Source organism: Aotus nancymaae, unplaced genomic scaffold (assembly GCF_030222135.1).
Source record: "Aotus nancymaae isolate 86718 unplaced genomic scaffold, 86718_ANA_hifiasm-v0.15.2.pri h1tg000011l, whole genome shotgun sequence".
Taxonomy (NCBI): domain Eukaryota; kingdom Metazoa; phylum Chordata; class Mammalia; order Primates; family Aotidae; genus Aotus; species Aotus nancymaae.
In genome coordinates, this window is record NW_026988422.1 from 6,135,906 (window position 1) to 6,158,922 (window position 23,017).

General features: G+C 36.5%; 1 pseudogene; it reads left to right on the forward strand.

The window, feature by feature from the left end:
• Positions 1-1,157: 1,157 nt before the first annotated feature.
• Positions 1,158-21,653, forward strand: LOC105734410 (DNA (cytosine-5)-methyltransferase 3A-like; annotated as a pseudogene).
• Positions 21,654-23,017: the final 1,364 nt, after the last annotated feature.

Below are 23,017 nucleotides of genomic sequence, written 5' to 3' on the forward strand. Positions count from 1 at the left end.
ATATAAACAAATAAAGGGGCAAAAATAGGTATATTTCATTATTTCCAGAAATATAACACACCCAGAACTTTGGGATAGTACATGTCTCAACCTGAGTCTTGTGTAAATAGGAAACTTATAAAGCTATTTATTATTCTAAATGCACTTAATTATATAAAAATTAAAAAGCATATATTATTTGGCTGTGTACCCACCCAAATCTTGTCTTGAATTGGAGCTCCCATAATTCCCATGTGTCCTGGGAGGGACCTGGTGAGAGGTAATTGAATCATGGCAACACCAGGTTTCTCCCTTGCTGTTTTTTGTGATCATGGATAAGTCTCATAGGATCCGATGGTTTTATAAGGCACTTTTGCTCATTCTTCTCTTGTCTGTCTCCATCTAAGACATGCCTTTGCTCCTCCTTTGCCTTCCACCATGATTGTGAGGCCTCCCCAGCCATGTGTAACTTTTAATTTATTAAATCTCTTTCTCTTTATAAATGACACAGTCTTGGGAATGTCTTTATTAGCAGTGTAAGAACGGACTAACAAAGTAAATTGGTACTGGGTAGTGGGGCTCTGCTGTAAAGACACCTAAAAATACGGCCACAACTTTAGAACTGGATAACAGGCAGAGGTCGAGAAAGTTTGGAGGTCTCAAAGGAAGATAGAAACATGTAGGAAACTTTGGAGCTTCCTAGAGACTTGTGGAATGGCTTTGATCAAAATGATGATAGTGGTTTGGACAAAAGAGTTCAGGCTGATGTGGTCTCAGATGGAGATGAAGAACTTGTTGGGAACTGGAACAATGGTGATTCTTGCTATGTTTTGGCAGAGACTGGTACCATTTTGTCCCTTCACTAGAAATCTGTAGAACTTTGAACATGAGAGAAATGATTTAGGGCATCTGGTGGAAGAAATTTCTAAGCAGTAAAGCATACGAGAGGGGACTTGGGTGCTCTTAAAAGAATTCAGTTTTATTCATTCACAAAGATATGGTTTGTAATTAGAACTTATGTTTAAAAAGAATGCAGAGGATAAAAGTTTGGAAAATATGCAGGTTGACAATGTGATAGAAAAGAAAATCCCATTTTCTGAGAAGAAAAATTCAAGCCCACTGCAGAAATTTGCATAAGTAAAAAGGATCCAAATGTAAATTGCCAAGACAATTGGGAAATGGGAAATATGAACCTGGAAAAAGCCATGCACCTGGAAAAACCACAGACACTCCACACCAGCTGTGAAAGGAGCCAGCAGGGGAGCTATACCCTACAAAGCCACAGGAGCAGAGCTGTCTCAGACCATGGGAACCCACCTTTTGCATCATTGTACCCTGGATGTGAGACATGGGGTCAAAGGGAGATCATTTGGAGCTTTAAGATTTGACTGCCCTACTGGATTTCAGACTTGCATGGGGCCTGCAGCCCCTTTGTTTTGGGCAATTTCTCCCATTTGGAATGGGTGTATTTACCCAATGACTGTATCTAGGAAGTAGCTAACCCATTGTATCTAGGAATTAACTAACTTGCTTTTGACTTTACATGAGACATTGGACTGTGGAATTTTGAGTTAATGCTAAAATGAGTTAAGACTTTCGGGGGCTGTTGGGAAGGCATGATTGGTTTTGAAATGTAAGGACATGAGATTGTGGAGGGGCCAGGGGCCGAATTATATGGTTTGGCTGTGTCCCCACCAAAATCTCATCTTGAATTGTGACTTGCATAATCTCCACATGTCATGGGAGGGACCCAGTGGGAGGTAATTGAATCATGAGGATGGTTTTTTCCTGTGCTATTCTTGTGATAGTGAATAAATCTCACAAGATCTGATGGTTTTATAAAGGGCAGTTCCCCTGCACACACTCTCTTGCCTTTGCTTCTCCTTTGCCTTCTACCATGATTGTGAGGTCTCCCCAGCTATGTGGGACTGTGAGTCCTTTTAACCTCTTTTTCTTTATAAATTACTCAGCCCTGGTAATACTTCATAGAAGTATTAAAATAAACTAATACAGCATATAATTAAAAATATATCTGTATATAAAGGCCTAAAAACAAACATAAATTTTATCTCACCATTCAAACCATTTTCTCAGGACCATTCTCTATAGGTGTTAGAAAATTTCAGTATATCATTATAGAAAAAATGTACATATACCAGCATACATGTACATCATATTTGGACTAATAAAAACATACTACTCCACATACTATTTTGTGTCTTGATTTTTAATTTAATAAAACACATGTTGACTCATGAAATTATGACAACATTATGAGATAATTACCATTATCTACCTCCTTGAACAGATGAAGAAAATAAAATGCCCAGCAATGAGATGTTCAGTAACTTGCTTAAGGTCGCAAGGCTTTTATGAGACAATTATAGTTTAAGAACTAACATTCTTGACTCCAGCATCTGTGTGCTTAACTCATTATAACGTCTTAGCAATCCATAAAAAAATGGCTTTAAAACATTATATTTAATGACCATATGGTCTCAGTGATAATTTTTGCATAATTGATTATTTTTACAAGTTATTGAATGAGTACTCAGCATTGTCAGCATACTTAGAGTGGAGCAGTAAGAATGAGATGCCACCTGAGAAGCTTATCAAGTTGGCTTTCTAACTTGGTTATGATTGTTCCAACTTAATTAAATCTAACTTAGTTAAATCTATATCTAACTTAGTTAAATTGATTGTTGATGTTAGCTGCCTCCACATGTTTGTAAATGACTAAATTGGATAAGGTTTGTAAAACAGGAGTAAAAACTTCCTTAAGTGTCTCAAGGTGTACCTTTAGGATAGTGGGTCAGACAGTGATCATACAGTTGCTTGCTGTTTTCTTCTAGTTGTTCATACTATGGCTATCACACCGACCTTTCCCACAAACTATGAAAAGCTATTTCAAATTAAACCCCCTGACTAACTGTCCTCTCCATTCAGATGAGGGCTTCAGACCCAAATCTGAGGTGTATAGTAAGAAATTGTAGATGAAGCTATCTTGGATATGAGGATATTTCTCTAGTTGAGGGCTTAAAGAAGACAATTGATGCTATATCTGGCTATTTTAAAATATTCTGTCAAAAATGTTAAAAAATGATCCCCAAAGTTACTGCTTTCATCTTCAACAATAGGCGAAGATGCTCCTAAAGGCGGTAGGCTCCTAATAGAGGAGCTGAGGAGATAGAGCATTTTGGCAATTATTGCTTTTCACATTTCATTTAATTTCTTACTACCAGATTTAATAAAGAAATTCAGGTTATTCTTCAAATTCTGATTTTTAAGAATACTTATTATACTTATTATTAAAATCCTTTATAAGTTGAATATTAAATGTATTACCTTTTCTCTGCATTCCCCAACTTTTCTTTCCCTAAATATATATTGTTTTTATAATAAGAAACATGCACCACCTTGCAAATATTTCAAAGTATTTGAAAGTAGTATCTCAAGATTAATAAATAGTCCTTAGAGAGTGTCCTTTTAGCAAGTAAAAAGCTGTGGAATCTCTAATAAGCACAAACATATTTTGCTTTTGATATTAAGTTTAGTACAGATACTCCATAGCATAAATGCAAAGCTACAGAAGAATAATACTTATTTTAATAATGTTCAGAAAATACAAGCTAATACTCCAAAAGATACACTATTGTTCTTCCTACTTTTACTATAGCTGTGTATACACTCACCTGTTTATGTCAGATTAATATTATACAAGAAAAATATAATGCTTAAGAAACTTACAGGTCAATAATATTTTTATCCAGTTCTTATATGTGTTCTTTAACTTTTTGAATGCTATACGTTTCTGTGAACTGATAAAATATGTAATAATGGTACACTTCCCCTTTCAAAAGACTGTCTCTAAAGAGGGAATACAAGTCTTTCAAAGAAATGACATTTTACCAAAAAGCTTGATCTTTCCTGACATACCATCTAACTCTCACATCGGGTGTAATTTACCAAATTGGTTTGAAGGCATTTCAGGAAAGTACAGGAGCCAGGGTCTGCATTACTGATGGATTTATCCAAGTACTTGATAGTCCATTAGGAGAATGATTCATGTGAGGCAAGGGCAGACCAATATTCAAGCAGTGCTTCAAAAACACAACCAATTTGAGAAGCAACCAGACAGCTGTTACATACTTAGAGTCTGCCTGTGACTATGTAAGTAACACCTCAGATTTCCACTTTGAACAGGATTGTATTTGCTACTTTAAAAATTGCTATTTTCCCTTGAAGAGATGAATGTCACTTATCCTGTTATTAGAAGGAAGCTAAGGAATATCCAATTCAGTGAAAACAGGCATGGAGGGAGGAGGAAAAGAAGTGCTTGGATACAAACAGAAGTATTTGAACTAATGAATCAAAACTGCCTACCTTGTCTTAGGTGATATTGTTATATCTCTTAATTCACATCACAGTACTCAAAAAAAGTCATGTATCTTTTTGCTTGTACTCTATTTTTTCTGGTGTTTTCACACAGAATCTTAAATTTTCACTTTTATAATAGCCCATAGTCATACTACATGATCAGATAGTCCTACAAATACAGTTACAGGTATTTGCAGTTCTATTTGTGTTAAGTGCTAAGATATTTATTAGTGCTCAATGGTGAATAGATCGTGAACAAACAATAAAAGTACTCTCAAATTTCAATTTTAGCTTTTGAATTACAAATGTCAAAGGAAAGCATAGTTATCCATATTTTATTTTAATGATCTAATTTCCTCCTTTGCTTGTAAATTACTTATCCCTAGCTCTAAATCTTGTAAATTTCTGACTGTAGGTTTGTATGGACTCACTTCCCACAACTTTTCTTCAAGTAATTCCAAATGACTAGACTACTTAAAGCTGGCTGAACCCTATGCCACTGTGTTTCCACCTCCAGTATGTACATTCATACGGTAGGTGATGTGAATGGCATCCTTTGGAGCTACGCAAGGCCCATTCCTTTACATAGACTACAATTGGAATATGCCTTCTGGATTTATACACTAGTCATGGCTAGACTAAGGATGTGGCTAGACTCATCACATCTTTTTTTTCATTTGTTCTGCTTATGTTATATGTTCTGTGCCAGTAACCTCACCCCCAACCTCCAGGTTACCCAAGGAAGTAAAACCATCTATGTTTCAATGCTCAATTTAAAGATTGCCATGTCTGTAAAGCACACCTGATGAAGGTGCGTCCTCTTCTGTGTTTCCATGGCCATTTGTTCCTACAGGAAGCATATTAGGCTATTCTCACACAGCTGTGAAGAAATATCCAGGACTGGGTAATTTATTAAAAAAAAAATTTTAGTTGACTCACTGTTTCACATTGTTAGGCAGGTCTCAGGAAACTTACAGTCCTGGTAGCAAAGGAGAAGGAGGCATCTTCTTCACAGGGTGGCAGGACAGAGTGAGGGCAAGCAGGGAAATGCCAGACACTTAGAGAACCATCAGAATTCATGAGAACTCGCTCCTTATCACAAGAACAGCGTGGGGAACCTGCTGACATGACCCAATTACCTCCACCTGGTCCCACCCCTGACACGTGGGGATTACAATTCAAGAGGAGATTTTGGCTGGGGCCACAGCCAAACCATATCAGGAGGTCAGCATTTCCTCTACTGCTTTGTCTGTAGGTCTATGTTGCACGTGTGCTTTAGCCTTTCCTACTTCAGAATAAGATATTTCAGGACAGGGATCTTATGACCTATTACTCTTTGAACAAATATGTCATGGTTCCTGCTACATGGTTGGGATAGAAATTGTTTGCTAAATTAATTTCGATAAAATTTCTTACAAGATACATGAAAGTACTTCAAAAAACCCATTAGCCTATAGGGTATAAAGGAAATATCGCAAAGTATCTACTTAAAATTTCATTCTTAAAAGGCATTCTGACTTTAGAAAACATCAATTCTGTTTCATATATTTTACTGAAATCACTCCTTGCACACTATAAAATACAGAATTACCAGACTCATAAATAGGTTTCCTGGAGCAATGCTTCCCTATCTCCCTGCTTAATTACTCCTCCAGTGGCCACAGCAATGCAAAAGTAAACCCACAAAACTTACATAACTTTCTTTTTTAGTAATCCTCCCAAATAGTAGGCCTGCCCCTTATAATACAAATTAAAACTTACGCATTAGAAATTCAGAGTATTATTATCTTGAAGACGAAAAAACAAAAACTAATCTTCTATTAAATGCAGAATTGGCTCATTTTAAATAATCCTCCTCTATAGTCAACATACGGTGAGACATATGGCGCCTAGTTTTCTAGTGTACACAGGAATTTCACCATGGTAATGGTAAACAGATGGATCAGACAACTGGTTATTTTGAAATTAAATCAAACATCAAAGAAGGCTTAGAGTGGCTCTAAGAAAAACTGACGATACAAATAGTTAATTGATTTTTAATTATTAGACATCAAGGAAAATCGTAGAAGGCCATATAGGTACCATTTGGGAAGCCAGTTCCAAAAAGCTGATACATGAAGAAATATACACAAGGAAGGGAAAGCAGGTTCCAGAACAATGGTAGACAGTTTGGATGTAACGGATACTTATGGAGAACCTATTATAACGCTAGGCCTTATTCTACAACTGGAGTTAAAACTAAAGAAAACAGACAAAAATCTCTTCCTTCATGAAGGTCATAATCTACTGGAGAGAGAAATTAACCATGCATAAATAAGTTGGGGCTTGATTATAAAATGAATTAACATTACAGATTTCTTCCTAAAGCAATCCCTGTCCCCATTTTTTAACTGAAGTCAGCCTTTGCTTTATTCTAAGGCAATGACAAACAGCAATAGTTGTCCCATGCTTCCTGGCACAACAGAGTTACATTAGCCTATGCAGTTCCAACTGCAGGCTTCATTTATGCCTCGCCATGTGACAGCATGTGATGGAGACGCCAGCAGACCCCAATAGATTGTGTTCACATGAAAGCCAATTCCAACAGTTAGAAGCTGCTCTGGCAGAGATCCTTCCCTAAAGACACTTTGTAACATCTCAGCATGCATTTTTCTAGATGCTTGCACCTTTTCACACTGTAAACACAAGCTTTCTGTCAAACACTGGTGTTAAATAATCAGCATCCTTCCCCAGCCAACACTTAGTTGTATAGCAGAACATGTCAATGAGTCTCTCAGCACTGATTACCAGCCACACTATTTCCAAAGAAAACAAGGATGTTAACCCTTAGAATCTGTTCATTTTTTCTTATGCTAAATAAACACTAGAAAGGATGGAAGAAATAGGTTACCTTGGGCTTTGAATTTAAAGACACCACCATCAATGCATAAAAATCACTTATAAGTTCACTGTTTTAAAAAAAACAGTTTTTTAAACAACTTTCATAACAACAATCATAGTGAAATTCCTTCAGGGTCTGATTCTGCATGTACAAGAGCAAAGTAATGAAATTATTTGTTTTCCAAGATAAAGTAAAATAAATTGATTTAACTTTTTCTGAGGTAATTGATTCATGAAAATAAGACACAGCAAACAAAAGAGATGACAAAGTGCTAAAGAACTTGATACTGCTCAAGAAGTTTGCATAAGTGCTTAAATATTATAACTTAGAATCCTTTGCTACCTACTTTTAGAACATAGTAAGGATGAGAAATACAATTATCCAATCTACAGAGACATTTTTCTCTCTGTTGTTAGATTCTAATCTCTTAGAGTAATGCCATCTATTAGAAATATAATGCAAGCCACAAAAGTATTTTAAAACATTTTAGTAGCCATAATTTTTAAAAAATAAAAACAAAGTAAATTAATTTAAATATGTATTTTATTTAACACTCTTTATCCAAAAATGTTATCATTTCAACAAGTGTTCATTATAAAAAATCATATGACATATCTTAACTTTTTCTTTTGTTTTTCTGATTCAACATTTTCAAGTTCTGGTGTCAATTTTATATTAACAGTACATGTAAATTCAGACTAGCCTCATTTTAAGTGCTCAATAGTCCCAAGTGACTAGCGGCTACTCTATCGGACAGCAAAGTTTTACAGAATTTACTGGTTTATGTGTATATGGGTGTTTGTAATAGTCTCTGATGGTAGTTTGTATTTCTGTGGAATCGGTGGTGATAGTCCCTTTATCAATTTTTATTGCATCTATTTGATTCTTCTCTCTTTTCTTTTTTATTAGTCTGGCTAGCATTCTATCTATTTTGTTGATCTTTTCTAAAATCCAGCTCCTGGATTTATTGATTTTTTGAAGGATTTTTGTCTCTCTATCTCCTTCAGTTCTGCTCTGATCTTAGTTGTTTCTTGTCTTCTGCTAGCTTTTGAGATTTTTTCATCTTGCTCCTCTAGCTCCTTCAGTTTTGATGATAGGGTGTTGATTTTAGATCTTTCCTTGCTTCTCCTGTGGGCATTTATTGCTATAAATTTTCCTCTAGACACTGCTTTAAATGTGTCCCAGAGATTCTAGTACATTGTGTCTTCGTTCTTGTTGGTTTCGAAGAACATCTTTATTTCTGCCTTCATTTCATTGTTTATCCAGTAGTCATTCAGGAGCAGTTGTTCAGTTTCCATGTAGTTGTGCAGTTTTGAGTGAGTTTCTTAATCTTCAGTTCTAATTTGATTGCATTGTGGTCTGAGAGATTGTTTGTTATGATTTTTGTTCTTTTGCATTTGCTGAGGAGTGATTTACTTCCAATTAAGTGGTCAAGTTTAGAGTAAGTGTGATATGGTGCTAAGGTTTTTTTTAAAACTGATTTTTTAAGAAGTTGTACCTGTTTTATATTTGCCTATTTTGGGTTATATGCAACAGGTTTAATCTCCCATTTAGAAAATTATCTTTTCACTTAAATATTTATAGTTTTAAAAAACACACTTTAGGATGATCCATTTTACTAAAGATTTTATTTTTGTATACGTTTCTGTTGACTTTTTCTCTGGAAATCATTTTCTACCTCAAAATAAAAACCGTTTTTCTTTTAAATGCTTTATAACATTAATTCTCACAAAGAAGTGCTTTTCACGTGGAGTGTGTGTGTAATGGAAATCCTTTGTCATTGTGCCATATGACTTGGTAATTGCTCCAGTACCATATTGAACAGATCATCTTTTCCTATCCATCTCACTGCTTTTATATATTGAGTCTTCATATGTTTGTGTGCCCTTGCCAATACATTTTTATTCAATTTTCCTCTTTTGGTTTTTCTATTTGCTATCCCCTCCCAATACCAACTATCTGCTATATAACATTTGCCACTGATAATCCTGTGCCATTATCATCATGTCTTTATTAATTTAGCTTCATTATAATGTTTATATCAGCTAGGGCCATCTAATCTTAACATTTTGCTTCAAACTGTTTTGGCCTTTTTATGGCCTCTATTACTTCTATAGTTACTTTAGAATTAGTGTGTCAAGGACCAGAAAAAATTATTTTGGAATTTTCCTTCAAATTTTATTGAAAGTATTAAATTATAAGTCAGTTAAGAAAAGTAATATCTGTATTAATGAAGAATATCCCACATGAACATGAATATATACCTTCATTTCTTTTAGCTCTTTTGCAGTTTTACTCATGAACATATTACATGCTATTTATTAGACACATTTTTTAATTTTTTAAAATATTTTCTGTAATTTAAAAATAATATAGAAATTGTTTTAAATTTCTAAAACAAAGGTTTTTACTTATATTTTAATTTTCATATTTAGTTTAATATAAATTGATTCAAATTATTTAATATATTGTAAAGCAATTTATATCATTTATTTAAAAATTATATTAAGAAAATTAAATTCATTTTATTTACATTAAATTTGTGCTGATAGAATATTATCTGCATAATATAAAATTTTTAATGTGTTAACATTTTTAGGACTTAGAATATGGTAAATTATCATTAATATTGCCTCTGAGCTTGAAGAAAATGAATATTCTTCAATTGTTAGATGGAAGGATCTATAGATGTTCATTATTTCAGGTGTGATAATACGTTGTTCAAATCTTGTCTATCTTTATGGATGGTTTTAACTATTTAATATATCATCACTACAATGTTAAATTCTCCAAATATATTGTTAATTTTATCCATTTTTCCTTATAATTCCAATCAAATTTATTGATTTTCTTGGTTTTTGAATCTATACAATTAGGCACATATAAGTTCTGAATTGTTGCATATTCTTGATATGTTTAAATTCATCATTACCAACTTCTCTGATGCCCTAGCATTATGTTAGTATTTGCTCTGCACATATATATTTTGACACCATTTATTTTTAATCTTTCAGTTTTCTATCTTTTTGGATGGATCTTTAATAAAATGCATACTGTGGTACTTAAAAAAATTCTGTAAGATAACATTTATTCATAACTAGAGAGATTATTTTCATATCAATAATGAAATCATAATTTTTATTATTATGACAAATATATTTTTATTATTTCTATTCTATGATTTTATCTTTCTATTTATCTTACTTTTTCTGTATTTACTTCTTTGCATCTTCCTCAATTTTGGACTTATTGAATAATCTATATTAATATCTCTATAGACAAAAAAATATACATTATGTGTGATACACATACAATAAGATACATACAATTTTAATAGGATAGTTTGATTAATGTTGATGTATGCTCCTGTGTCATTACCACGCTTTTTGAAATATTTGAAAACATTAGAATTACCTTAGCATATTCCCTCATGTTCGTTGCTGTTAATCCCTGTAATACTTTCTACTCCTGACACCCATGGATTTGGTTATTATGTATTACCATAGACTACATTTTCCTGTTCTAGATCTTCATATAAATGGTGTTACATAGTTTAAATTATTTTCTATCAAACCTAATTTAGTCAATGTAACAATGAAATTGAGTTACTTTTTAATTAGAACCATGCAAGTAGATGTAAAATTACATTATCATGACTTAAATTTGCATTTTTTAATAATAATATTCAGTTTATTGGTTATTTGTCTTTTTCTTGAAGTGTTTGTTCACAGTATTTTTTATTTACAGTGGATGGTTGAGTTGTAAGAGTCAGAAATATATTTTAGATATAAGCCCTTTCCCTGATATATTTGTTATAAATATTTTCCCCAGTGTACACCTTGTCTTTTTATTTTCTTAGTGTTATCTTTCAAAGAGCAGTTTTTAGTTTTGATAAAGTTGAAATTATTATTTGTTTCTTTTATGATTCATGCTTTCTATATTATGTGTAAAAAAATTGCCTTTGCTAATGACATTATAATTTTTTTTTCTCCCATGGATATGCAATTGTTTTGTTACAGAGCAATCAATGGGCTTTCTGCCTGTTATATATAGAGGCCAATATCATAGCATCAGCTTTTGAGAAAAGAAAAGCTTTATTGTGAGTCAACTGGCAAGGAGACAAAAGGAAAAGCTCAAATCTTTTTCCCTGAGCTGGGTTTTGTGTTGGGTTTTATAAGTTAATAAAATAACATATAGGTTATTTTAAAATATAAATTATGTTTTTATAAGTTAATAAAATCACATAAATAAGATATATGCTATTTTATTATGGTAAAAATAAAAATATATAAAAGTGTGTGTTTATTTATAAGTTAATAAAATAACTCATAACCTAATGAGATGTGATCTGATTGGATCTTACAATGAGGTGATGCCATGAGGCATGATCTGACTGGATCCTGAATCCAGCCATGTAGTGTGCACTTCTTAATCCAGTCCTTGCTCCTGGGACCAAACACTTAGGTTCTCCCTGTGGTTGCAGAGTTGGTTCATCTGGACATGCTCATGTCAAGTGACCTTCAACCTGGTGGTCCATGGCAACTGAAAACCTACTCACAACTTTGTTACATTAAACTTGAACCAGATTCATCTGGTGCAGTTATAGTTTCAAAATAATTTGTTAAAATAACACTAATATGAGATTCTATTTCTATCCTGTTGATCTATACATCTATCTTTTTGCCATTTATACACAGTCTTGATGAAGGTAACTTTATGATAAGTCTTGAAATCAGGTACTAGTGGTCCTCTAAGTATTTTTTTAAAGGCTATTTGTTCATGGGCTTTGCACTTTTAACATAAAATTTATAATCATAAATAATACAGACTAGAACACAATATATTGATATTGTCTAAACAATGAAAGGAGTGGGGAGAAAAATGTTAACTCTGAATTCAATATCTGGTGAAAATACCTTCAAAAACAGTGATGTAAAAAATACAATTTCACATAATTGAAAGCTAAAAGAATTTGTTAAAAACACATCTAAATTACCAGCAAAATGAAAAGGAATTTGTGAGTCCAAATAAAAATTATTCCACATAGAAACTTGGATCTAAAGAAATAATTGTGAGTACATTATTTCCCTGCATGTGTCATTTTTCTCTTGACTGCTTTTATGGCTTTTTTCATTGGCTTCAGTTTTTAACAGTTTGACCATAATGTGCTTATAATGTGTGATTTTATTTCTATTTTTTCTCTACATCATTTTCTTAGCATGATTCAGCAGGTCACATATTTTTCTTGAAACATTTTTCTCTCTGATATCAAACTGTATCGTTTCTATGGCTTTATTTTAAATTCACAAATTCTTTCTTTTGCCATCTCTACTCTGCTATTATGTCCTTTCATGGAAGTTTTTATTTCAATCGTTGTTCTCTTCCATTCTAGAATTTTCATTTGGTGCTATAAGTTTTTATTTCTCTGATTCTTTATTTCACTAAGACTATATATTCCATTAAATACATTTATAATAAGAGTTTTAAAGTCCTTTTTGCTGGTTCTACATTTTTGCTTTAATTCTATAAATTCCTATAGAATTCTATATACTCCTCCAATTTATTCCTGAAATATACACAGGATGGAATTATGTGTATGGAACTTTTCGTTCGATGAATATATTAAAATAGGGTTGAATTTAAGAAGTACTTTTACTATTCAGCAGTATATGGTATGAAATTCATGATTCCTGTGGAGAAGCTATAGGTCACTTGGAAGCCAGTCTTGGGGTATATTAAATGATGCCTAAGGAGTCCAACAGGAGATGGAAGAATATCAGAAGCAAGAGAATGGGAAAGTACTTTTTGAAGTTCAGCAGAGGAAAGAATTTTGAACAACTCTCCAGGGTGATAAATTTGTCCACGTCAAGAAAACTGATGGTCAGGCATTCTAAAATAAAGGGAAAATGTTTCAGCTATCTGAGAATGTGCCCATAAGAAAAAAAAATTAACATTGCTGATTGCTAGAAGAAATCAATGCTAGATTACTGAAATTCAAGGAAAAGCTTTTCTGCATGCCTTCTCTTCTCTTCTTTCAATTTAATCCTGGAGTTCAAAGCAATGTAATAATTGAGGAGCATAAAAATGTTAGACAATGATGTAGAGAATACCCCAACCAGGCCTACCTTTTTCACCAATTCTCCTCATTTTAGGAAATTTGGGCAGAGTGAGATGCAGGGGTAAAGATAGGGCAGTGAGAGAAAACGCCATGATTATTTCTTTACAAATTTCTACATTTGTAAAGAAATTCATAATTTGTAAATTTCTTCCTGGATCTCTGATTTCTAAGTTTTCATATTTTGTTTTGTTTTGTTTTGCTTTTTAAAAATCTTAAATGGACAGTTATTTTCTTGGTTGAGACTGTTCTGTGTTTAAAATAATAGAATAATTTAAATGATTCCTTTCAAATAAAAAGAATTTATGAGGTCTTGTAGAGATCAGTCACGAGCAAGACAGGAACTAACCACATAAAGCAAGCATGAATAAGATGGGATTCTATGTGAATAAAATTGTTTTCCAATTGTACCTTACAAGTACATACTATTGAACTTCATTGGTGTATTTTGATCAAAATAAAATTTGCTTTGCTAGGTAGTAATAACAGCCTAGGACTTTTTTAAATTAAACTGTTGGGCTTCATTGTCGCATTTGCTTATAAGGGTTGATATATATTTATGATTCCTGGGGAAAGTCTTTTTTTTTTTTTTTTTCTCTCACCCAGAGAACCAAGATGGGAATCTCTATTCTCCCTCTTTTTAAAGAATGACTTTTTTTTTTTTTTTTTTAAGTTTAGTAACAAGAGATTCTGGCCTTATATGGGGCTTTAAAACCTGATTCCCCATTTAGCCTGGGCCCAAGCCTTTGCCTCTGTCCTTTTAAACAGAAAGACTAATGTACTAGAAATAAGACATCCCTCTCATTGTAGCTTATCTTTGAATTCCTGCACATATTTTGATGTCATCTCTTAGAATTAAAAAAAAAAAAAAAAAAGTGTTGCAAACTGAACCATGATGGGGAGGGAGGAAGAGATTTTTTTTTTTAATGTTCTTTAGCCTTTTGTGGGTATACTTTGTGATTAAATTAATTTTCAGTATACCTTATTGGCCATTTTTCTGGTAATAGAAGCCCTTTCATCTCTTAGAGGATAATTATTATATTTTAAAATTCTTGATCTGTATCTTCTACTATAGTTTGTTTGGATTGTTTTCTCTCTCTCTTTCTCTCTCTCAAGTTCTTTAGATATCTGGTTGTTTGTACCTCTCAGCTTACTTTCTTTCTGTCTTAATTTTAAGAGGGGTGAGGTGCATGCCCCAAGAGAGAGAGCTCACAGATCCCTGAGACTGGCTTAACTCTTTCTCCTAATTCACTTTCTTCTCACTGGGTAATCCTGTCATCCTGTGACTCTGTGTGTGTCAGACCCAGACACTGCTCTAGTCTGAGCACTTAATGTGTAAGTTAGGAAAAGGTGTTAGTTAGGAAACTAAAATGCTTAAGGACCAGCAGGTCAACCTGTACCTATTGCCATTTGCTTGTCAGTCCCTAACCAGCCCTTAGTAACAAGTTCTCAGGCCAATCTCTGCAATGGTGGAGAAGCAGGTGGTGATGTTCCTAAGGAAATGGGATGCTCCCTAAGCCCAAGCCCAAGTCCCACTACTGTGGGACTACAGGACCAGGCTTGCCTGTGTCTTGACCTGATACTGTTCTCAGCAGCATTCAACTGCCCTGTCTCTCCCAAGGTTCAATTTCACTAATGTCCCAGGTAGGATGGAGCAGGATTGTGTGAGATTTTATTATGCTACTCAGAACAGTATGAAATTTAAAACTTAGGAACTGTTTATTTCTGGAATTTGCCATTTAATATTTTTGAACCATGGTTGACCATGGATAATTAAAAATTTAGAAATTAAAACTGTGGATAAGGAAGAATTACTGTATTTTAATGGATATAAGTGAAAAACTAATGATCAACTATTATTTAGTATGTTTTAGACAATAAACTTATTTTCTATACATGATCTCAATTTATTTTGGCTAAAATCTTTCAAAACAAAAGTAAGTAATTATTTACTTTTTAAATGAAATGAGAGGAGATAACGGACTCAAGATAGGTTAAATAACTAGAAGGGGATCAAATTCACAGTTTGTGGTATAGCCAGAATACTAAATCGAGATTGGTTTGATTCCAAAATCGTTGTTCTCATCATATGCTATAACCAACACGGGAACCAGATCATACCTCATAATGCCAAAATGTTCTGTGGTACAGTGATATTGATTAAAATGAATTTGGAGCTTCTTTAATTCTATAAATTCAATGAATACTTGTAATCATGAAAACACTCTACTTATTTGTTTCATTTCAGGAAAAAAATAGTAATGTATACAGAACGTTTTCTAAGTAGACTTCTAAGTTGTGATATACAATGAAGGATATTTGTTTATAGAATTGTTTTTGTCAAACATTAGAATTAAAGATTTAGAACCTAAGTACTTTATTATAGTTAAAATTTTCTGTGGTCTTTCTTTTTTAAAAATAATGGAAAACTCAAGTAGGAACAAATTATCTGAATGCAATAATAAGGAAAAACATTATTTTCAAATATTTAAATATAAGAAAAATTCAAAGCAAAATCTGTATAGACTTACTTTAATCACGTTGATTATGTTTAAATACATTTACAATTCCTTGTTCTTTGCTTAGTAGCACCCCGACTAAAGCCACTGAGTATGTTTTTAATGTGCCGCTAGACACAGAGTGATAAATCAGTGATGCTGCCATAAACTTCACTGAGGAAGTTCTTGGTTTCAGCTTATGTGATTTGTCATCTAAACACTAATGTTCCTTTTTTGGTAGAGTCTATGGTCAGATATTAAAAACTACTTAAAAGATAAGTAGCTGATCACTATTACACTTTTACCAATTTTAAACTTGAAGTAAGTGCTTGACAAGTAATTTAAAAATCCCAGAAAGTTTCTCCAAAGTGTCACTGAAACCAGAATGCTAAATAATAGTACCTCTCACAACAATAAAGAACTCTTCCTACCAGTTAGTACACTATAAAGTGAGAGTTTTGTCACATTCGCATCAGAAAGCTCTGAAATGAAATGACTCTATGAGCCTTAATAATTTCTTGGCACAGATTTTATATCCATTGAGCATCATTTCCTTAGTCCCTAATTTGCCAACTCCATGTATAACATTGAGGATTGTGAATGGAAAATAAACCTTGGGGCCTCAAAATTACTAAGCTAAAGGGAAAAGTCATGCTAGGAACTGCTTAGGGCATACCTGCCTCCCATTCTATTCAAAGTCATCCATCTGCTCACTGAGATAGATGCACATATGATTGCCTATTTTGGAAAGGCTAATCAGAAACTCACAAGAATGCAACCACTGATCTCCCACCTACCTGTGACCTGGAAGCCCCCTCCCTGAATCAAGTTGTCAGTTTTTTTTCTGGACAGAACCAATGTACATCTTATGTATATTGATTAGTGTCTCATGTCTCCCTAAAATGTATAAACCAAGCTGTGCCCCGACCACCTTGGGCACATGTCATTAGGACCCCCTGAGGCTGTGTCATAGGCGGCATCCTCAACCTTGGAAAAATAAACTTTCTAAATTAACTGAAATATGTCTCAGATATTCGGAGTTCACAGGATTAAAGAGTAAAGTAAGCAAATCTTTGGCCTAAGGTGCCTCCTAATCCAGAAAAGGAGCTAGATTTGTAGGTAAGTCATCAGCTGTATTATAACAGAGGTGCATACAAAGGTAAAGCTGTAGAAAGGAAGCACTCACTTTTGCTTAGGAGATCTCTTTCTGCATCGTTCTCTACCTAGGAACACAGACTCTTAGTTTTTCAGAGGAGGTAAATTTCAAGCTGTGTTTTGAAGGATAAGTAGGTTTTTAGTAAATAAGGTAGAGGGAGGGGATAGAAAAAATGGTGAAAGCAAGAGAAGCAGGCAAGACGTGTGTTAAGAAAAGTCATGATTCTGAGGGACTGTGTTAGAGGGAGTTCCTGGGTTTGGCTGGGGTATTGGTTCCAAGCACAAGGCTTCCGTCTCTGGCCAGCTAGGACTTTGGTTTTCCAGCCTCTGGCTCTTAGGGGCTTTCTTGGGGACAGCAACTTTTCCCACCTCTGGCCTTTGGAGGTGGGGGCTCAGTGACTCAGGGTTTTAAAACAGTAACCAATCAGGTAAAGGATTCAAAGATCAATTAATCCAGAGAAAGGCTGAAGGAACCCCTCTTATTGGACGAGAACAAGAATGAGGAGGGAATAACTCAGGGGTAAAAGCTCTAGCAGCCCAAGCCTCACTCTGCCTAATAAACTGCTACGGCACACTTTTGGGTCCAGGAGTTCTATCTGAACTGTAGCATTCACCATGACACCGAGGCCCCCCCTTTCTCTGGCTTCTGGAGGCCAAGAACTTGCAGCTGATCCTGTTACAATACATTATAGGATTTGTGAATGCTTGTTATATCTAGAACATAGGGTACATATGTGATTCTGCAAATTATAGGCAGGATACATCACAAATGATATTCCAATCTAAGATATTTGGGCTTTGATCTAAGACAGCAGAAACCAATACAAATTTAAGAAAGTATATCAATTTGATATAACCCTACCACTTTCTAACCCAGGGAGAGTAATGGTGACTACTTATTCTGCATATGCATGGCCCTTTACCTGATGCACAGAAGTTAATAAAAACTATGAGATAAATTCTAATTCTTCCTGAAATTTAGTTTAGGCAAATTATAGTGAATTCTGATAGAAAAAAAAAGGAGGTGGAGAATTTTGCTTGCAATTAAGTATTTAAAAAGCTGGGGGCCGGGCGCGGTGGCTCACGCTTTCAAAGTGTAATCCCAGCACTTTGGGAGGCCTAGGCGGGCAGATCACGAGGTCAAGAGATCAAGACCATCCTGGCCAACATGGTGAAACCCCGTCTCTACTAAAAATACAAAAATTATCTGGGCGTGGTGGCACACGCCTGCAGTCCCAGCTACTCGGGAGGCTGAGGCAGGAGAATTGCTTGAACCTGGGGAGTGGAGGTTGCAGTAAGCCGAGATCACGCCCCTGCACTCCAGCCTGGTGCCTGGCACCAAAGCAAGACTCTGTCTCAAAAAAAAAAAAGCTGGTTCACTCACACATGGTTAGAAAAGGTAAAATACTTCAGGTTTCTGAAAATTGAGTCATTGTAGCACTGGCTTGCAATGGTAGTAGGAGTGGCAGGCCAAAGAGCTTATTCTAGTTGCCTCAGACTAGTCAAGATTTACTGCCAATGTGCCCTTCATCATAAAAGGTTAGCTGAGTGTATTTCTGACTCCTATTTTGGAGTGGTCAGGCAAGGTACTGAAAAGGCAACTCAACGATATCAAAAGTGACCAGATGTTTAGGGATTATTTCCCACAAGTGCATCAAGCATATGCAGACATTCAGGGAAAACGATTTTTTAGGAGAAACAAAACAGAACAACAATAAACTGCATCTATCCTTTAAAGAGCACCCTTAAAAAATGCTAGTTATTATTTTTGAGCACATGCAATGCTCCAGACATTTTAAAAGTGGTGAGTTTTTAATATATTATATATAATTATTGATATGACCCAAACGAAATAGGTATGGTTTTTCACACTTTTTTTTGCAAATGAGGAAACTGAGACACAGAGGTTAAATTATCTGCTTCAAAGTCATAAAAGGATTAAGCTAAGATTCAAAGATTCACAGTAATATAGTCTACCTCCAGAGGCCGTATTCTTAAAAGCAGTTACATACTTAAATAGAAGACAATAATCACACTGAAATTTCAAACACAGTGGATAGCTATAATGCAAGCTATCAGCCGCTTTACAAGTTGCTTATTGATCAGCCCCTTTATTTCTAAGGCACACAGTCTTTAATTTCTCTAGGGCAGAATATATATTAAAAAAAAAAAAAAGACTTCTCCATGTGAAAGTGGGTTTTGCTTGGGAATTGTACAGAGAGACGCCTTACCCAGATGAGTTGTGACACAGAGCTGTTTGGTTTGGGGAATAACTCCCAGCTACACTGTGGAAGTAGGTTTCGTAGGGATGAGCAATATTATATATAAGGAGATTGTATACTTTCTACAACTAAAAATCAATGCATAGTTAAATAAGTTAGTGATAGAAACAGAAAGGCACAAATTATAACTAGTATATTAGCAGTAAAACCGTAAAACTTAGTGATTAATTACATCACTAATTTATAAAAAGAGTAAGTAGGTCTTGTGAGGACTGGAAAAACTATGTTCTCGATGTAGAAGAGTTTCCTCAAAAGAAAGAGCAGGATTTAGGGATTTCTGCTGCCTGTTGGAAATCCAAGTGGCGATGTCCGATGAGTAGTTCTAGAACATGTCCTTGGTGAAAGAGTAAAATCTAGAATGGATCTGAAATGGGTAGCTACATGCCTATTTTGAGTGTTAGAAGCCATTAGGAATGGGAAGATTACCTAGAAACAGGTTGCAGAATGAAGCAAAAGAACTCTGAGGAGCTCTGAGGAATGTCCTGGTATCAAAAGAAGATGGGAATGGGTATTCACAGAGAAGAGATTGAAAATAGCATTGTCTCATAGATACAAAAGAGGTCTAAAAGCAGGATGCTTTCAACCAAGTTTGACTCTGATAAGTAAATTTTTTTTTTACTAATTGCACCGAATATAAGATTGTGGGGGACCTTAGCAAGTGGCTCCCACTACGAGGTCCTATAGGTGGCCAGCAGACATGCCGGGAAGCTGTTCCCGGCATGCCACAACAGCGACGAGAGTGACACTGCCAATGTCATGGAGGTGCAGAATAAGCAGATGATTGAATAGCCCTGGAGGGCTTTAGCCACAAGGGCCTGGAGCCACCAGAAGACGAGAAGAATCCCTACAAAGAAGTGTACATGGACATGTGGATGGAACATGAGTCAGCTGCCTACACCCCACCTCCACCAGCCAGAAAGCCCCGGAAAGCACAACGGAGAAGCCCAAGGTCAAGGAGATCATGGATGAGCGCACAAGAGAGCGGCTGGTGTCCGAGGTGCGGCAGAAGTGCAGGAACATCGAGGACATCTCCATCTCCTGTGGGAGCCTCCACGTCACCTTGGAACACCCCCCCTTCGTTGGGGGAATGTGCCAAAACTGCAAGAACTGCTTTCTGGAGTGTGCATACCAGTACCACGACGACGGCTACCAGTCTTACTGCACCATCTGCTGCGGGGCCACGAGGTGCTCATGTTCGGGAACAGCAACTGCTACAGGTGCTTTTGCGGGGAGTGTGTGGACCTCTTGGTGGGGCTGGGGGCTGCCCAGGAGGCCGTCAAGGAAGACCCCTGGAACTGCTACGTGTGTGGGCACAAGGGCACCTACGGGCTGCTGTGGCGGCGAGACCACTGGCGCTCCCAGCTCCAGATGTTCTTCGCTAATAACCACCACCAGGAATTTGACCCTCCAGAGTTTTACCCAGCCGTCCCAGGTGAGAAGAGGGAGCCCATCCGGGCGGTGTCTTTGTTTGACAGAATTGCTACAGGGCTCCTGGTGCTGAGGGCCTTGGGCAGCCAGGTGGACTGCTACATTGCGTCGGAGGTGTGCGAGTTCTCCATCACGGTGGGCATGGTGTGGCACCAAGGAAGGATCATGTACGTCGGGGACGGCCGCAGCGTCACACAGAAGCGTATCCAGGAGTGGGGCCCATTTGATCTCGTGGTCGGGGGCAGTCCCTGCAATGACCTCTCCATCGTCAACTCTGCTCGCAAGGGCCTCTGCGAGGGCACTGGCAGGCTCTTCTTTGAATTCTACTGCCTCCTGCATGATGCGCGGACCAAGGAGGGAGATGACCGCCCCTTCTTCTGGCTCTTTGAGAATGCGGTGGCCTTGGGTGTTAGTGACAAGAGGGACATCTCGCGATTTCTCAAGTCCAACCTGTGATGTTTGATGTCAAAGAAATGTCAGCTGCACACAGGGGGCCCGCTACTTCTGGGGTAGCCTTCCCGGCGTGAATAGGCCGTTGGCATCCACTGTGAATGATAAGCTGGAGCTGCAGGAGTGAGGACTTTTACTATGAGGTCAAACTCCATAAAGCAGGGCAAAGACTAGCATTTCCCTGTCTTCATGAATGGGAAAGAGGACATCTTACGGTGCGCTGATGGAAACCATGGTTCCATCTTATGGAAACCAGCACAGTGCCTGGCACGTGGTTGGCGATCCGAGGGCTGGGTTGTTCATAAAGGACAGAAGATTCGGCAGAACCAAGCATGCATCGGGAGTTGGGTATTTGGTTTCCCTGTCCACTGCACTGACGCCTCCAACGTGAGCCGCTTGCGAGGCAGAGACCGCTGGGCCCGTTGTGGAGCGTGCCAATCATCCACCACCTCTTCGCTCTGCTGAAGGAGGATTTTGAGTGTGTGTAAGGGACATAGGGGCAAATTGAGGTAGCAACACAAAGTTAAACAAACAAAAAACACAAAACATAATAAAACATCAAGAACGTGAGGATGGAGAGAAATATCAGCACCCAGAAGAGAAAAAGGAATTTAAAACAAAAACCACAGAGACGGAAATATCGGAGGGTATTGCCTTGTGAAAAGGGCTGGACATCATCTCCTGATTTTTCAATGTTATCCTTCAGTCCTATTTAAAAACAAAACCAAGCTCCCCGCTTCTTCCCACTTCCCCCCTTCCCCTCCCCCTCTCCCCCACCCCACGTCAGGTCAGATCTTTTGTTTTCAGAGGGGTTTTCTGTTTGTTTGGGTTGTCTCTTGCTGTGACTGAAACAAGAAGGTTATTGCAACAAAAATCAGTAACAAAAAATAGTCACAATACCTTGAAGAGGAAAGGTGGGAGAGAGGCAAAAAGGAAATTCTATAGAAATCTATATATTGTGGATTTTTTTTCTATATATCTTTTTTGTTGTCTCTAGCCTGATCAGATAGGAGCACAAGCAGGGGACGGACAGAGAGAGACACTCAGGAGGCCGCATTCCCTCCCAGCCACTGGGTTGTCCTGCACGTACCATTCCTGGTCACAAAACAGAACCCAGTTAGCAGCAGGGAGACGAGTACACGACACAAGACACTTTTCTACAGTATTTCAGGTGCCTACCACACAGGAAACCTTGAAGAAAATCAGTTTCTAGAAGCCGCTGTTACCTCTTGTTTGCAGTTTATAGATATGATAGATATTATATATATATATATATATATATAGTACTGTTAACTACTGTACAACCCATTTCATAACGGTGCTTTCAAACAGCAGGATGAGTAAAAACATCAGCTTCCACGTGGCCTTCTGCGCAAAGGGTTTCACCAAGGATGGAGGAGGGAGATAGCTTGCAGATAGCGTGTTCTTACTATAGGCTGTTCCCCTTGGTTTGTCACAAAGTGAAGGAGGAGAACCTGGGAGTCGTGTTCTCCCGTTTCTCCCTGCCAAAAAGGGGATTCGATGAGGTGGTCAGGACCGTGTACAGCTGACAGTGGGATTCATCCAGACTCATGCAATAACCTGTTATTTTTTTTCTAAAAGGAGACTCCCTCGATAAGATGGCAGGGTACAGAGTCTTCAGGCCCAATTTCTCACTTTAGCCGATTCGAAGGCTCCTTGTGGTGGGATAAGAACTAATCCAGAGTGTGGGAAAGTGACAGTCAAAACCCCACCTGGAGCAAATAAAAAAACACACAAAACGAAAAAGAAAAGCCTCTTGCTAAGATCACCAACAGTCTGTGTAAATATGAATTAAAATTGTAAGAATGAATTAAATAACTTTTTCAAGAAG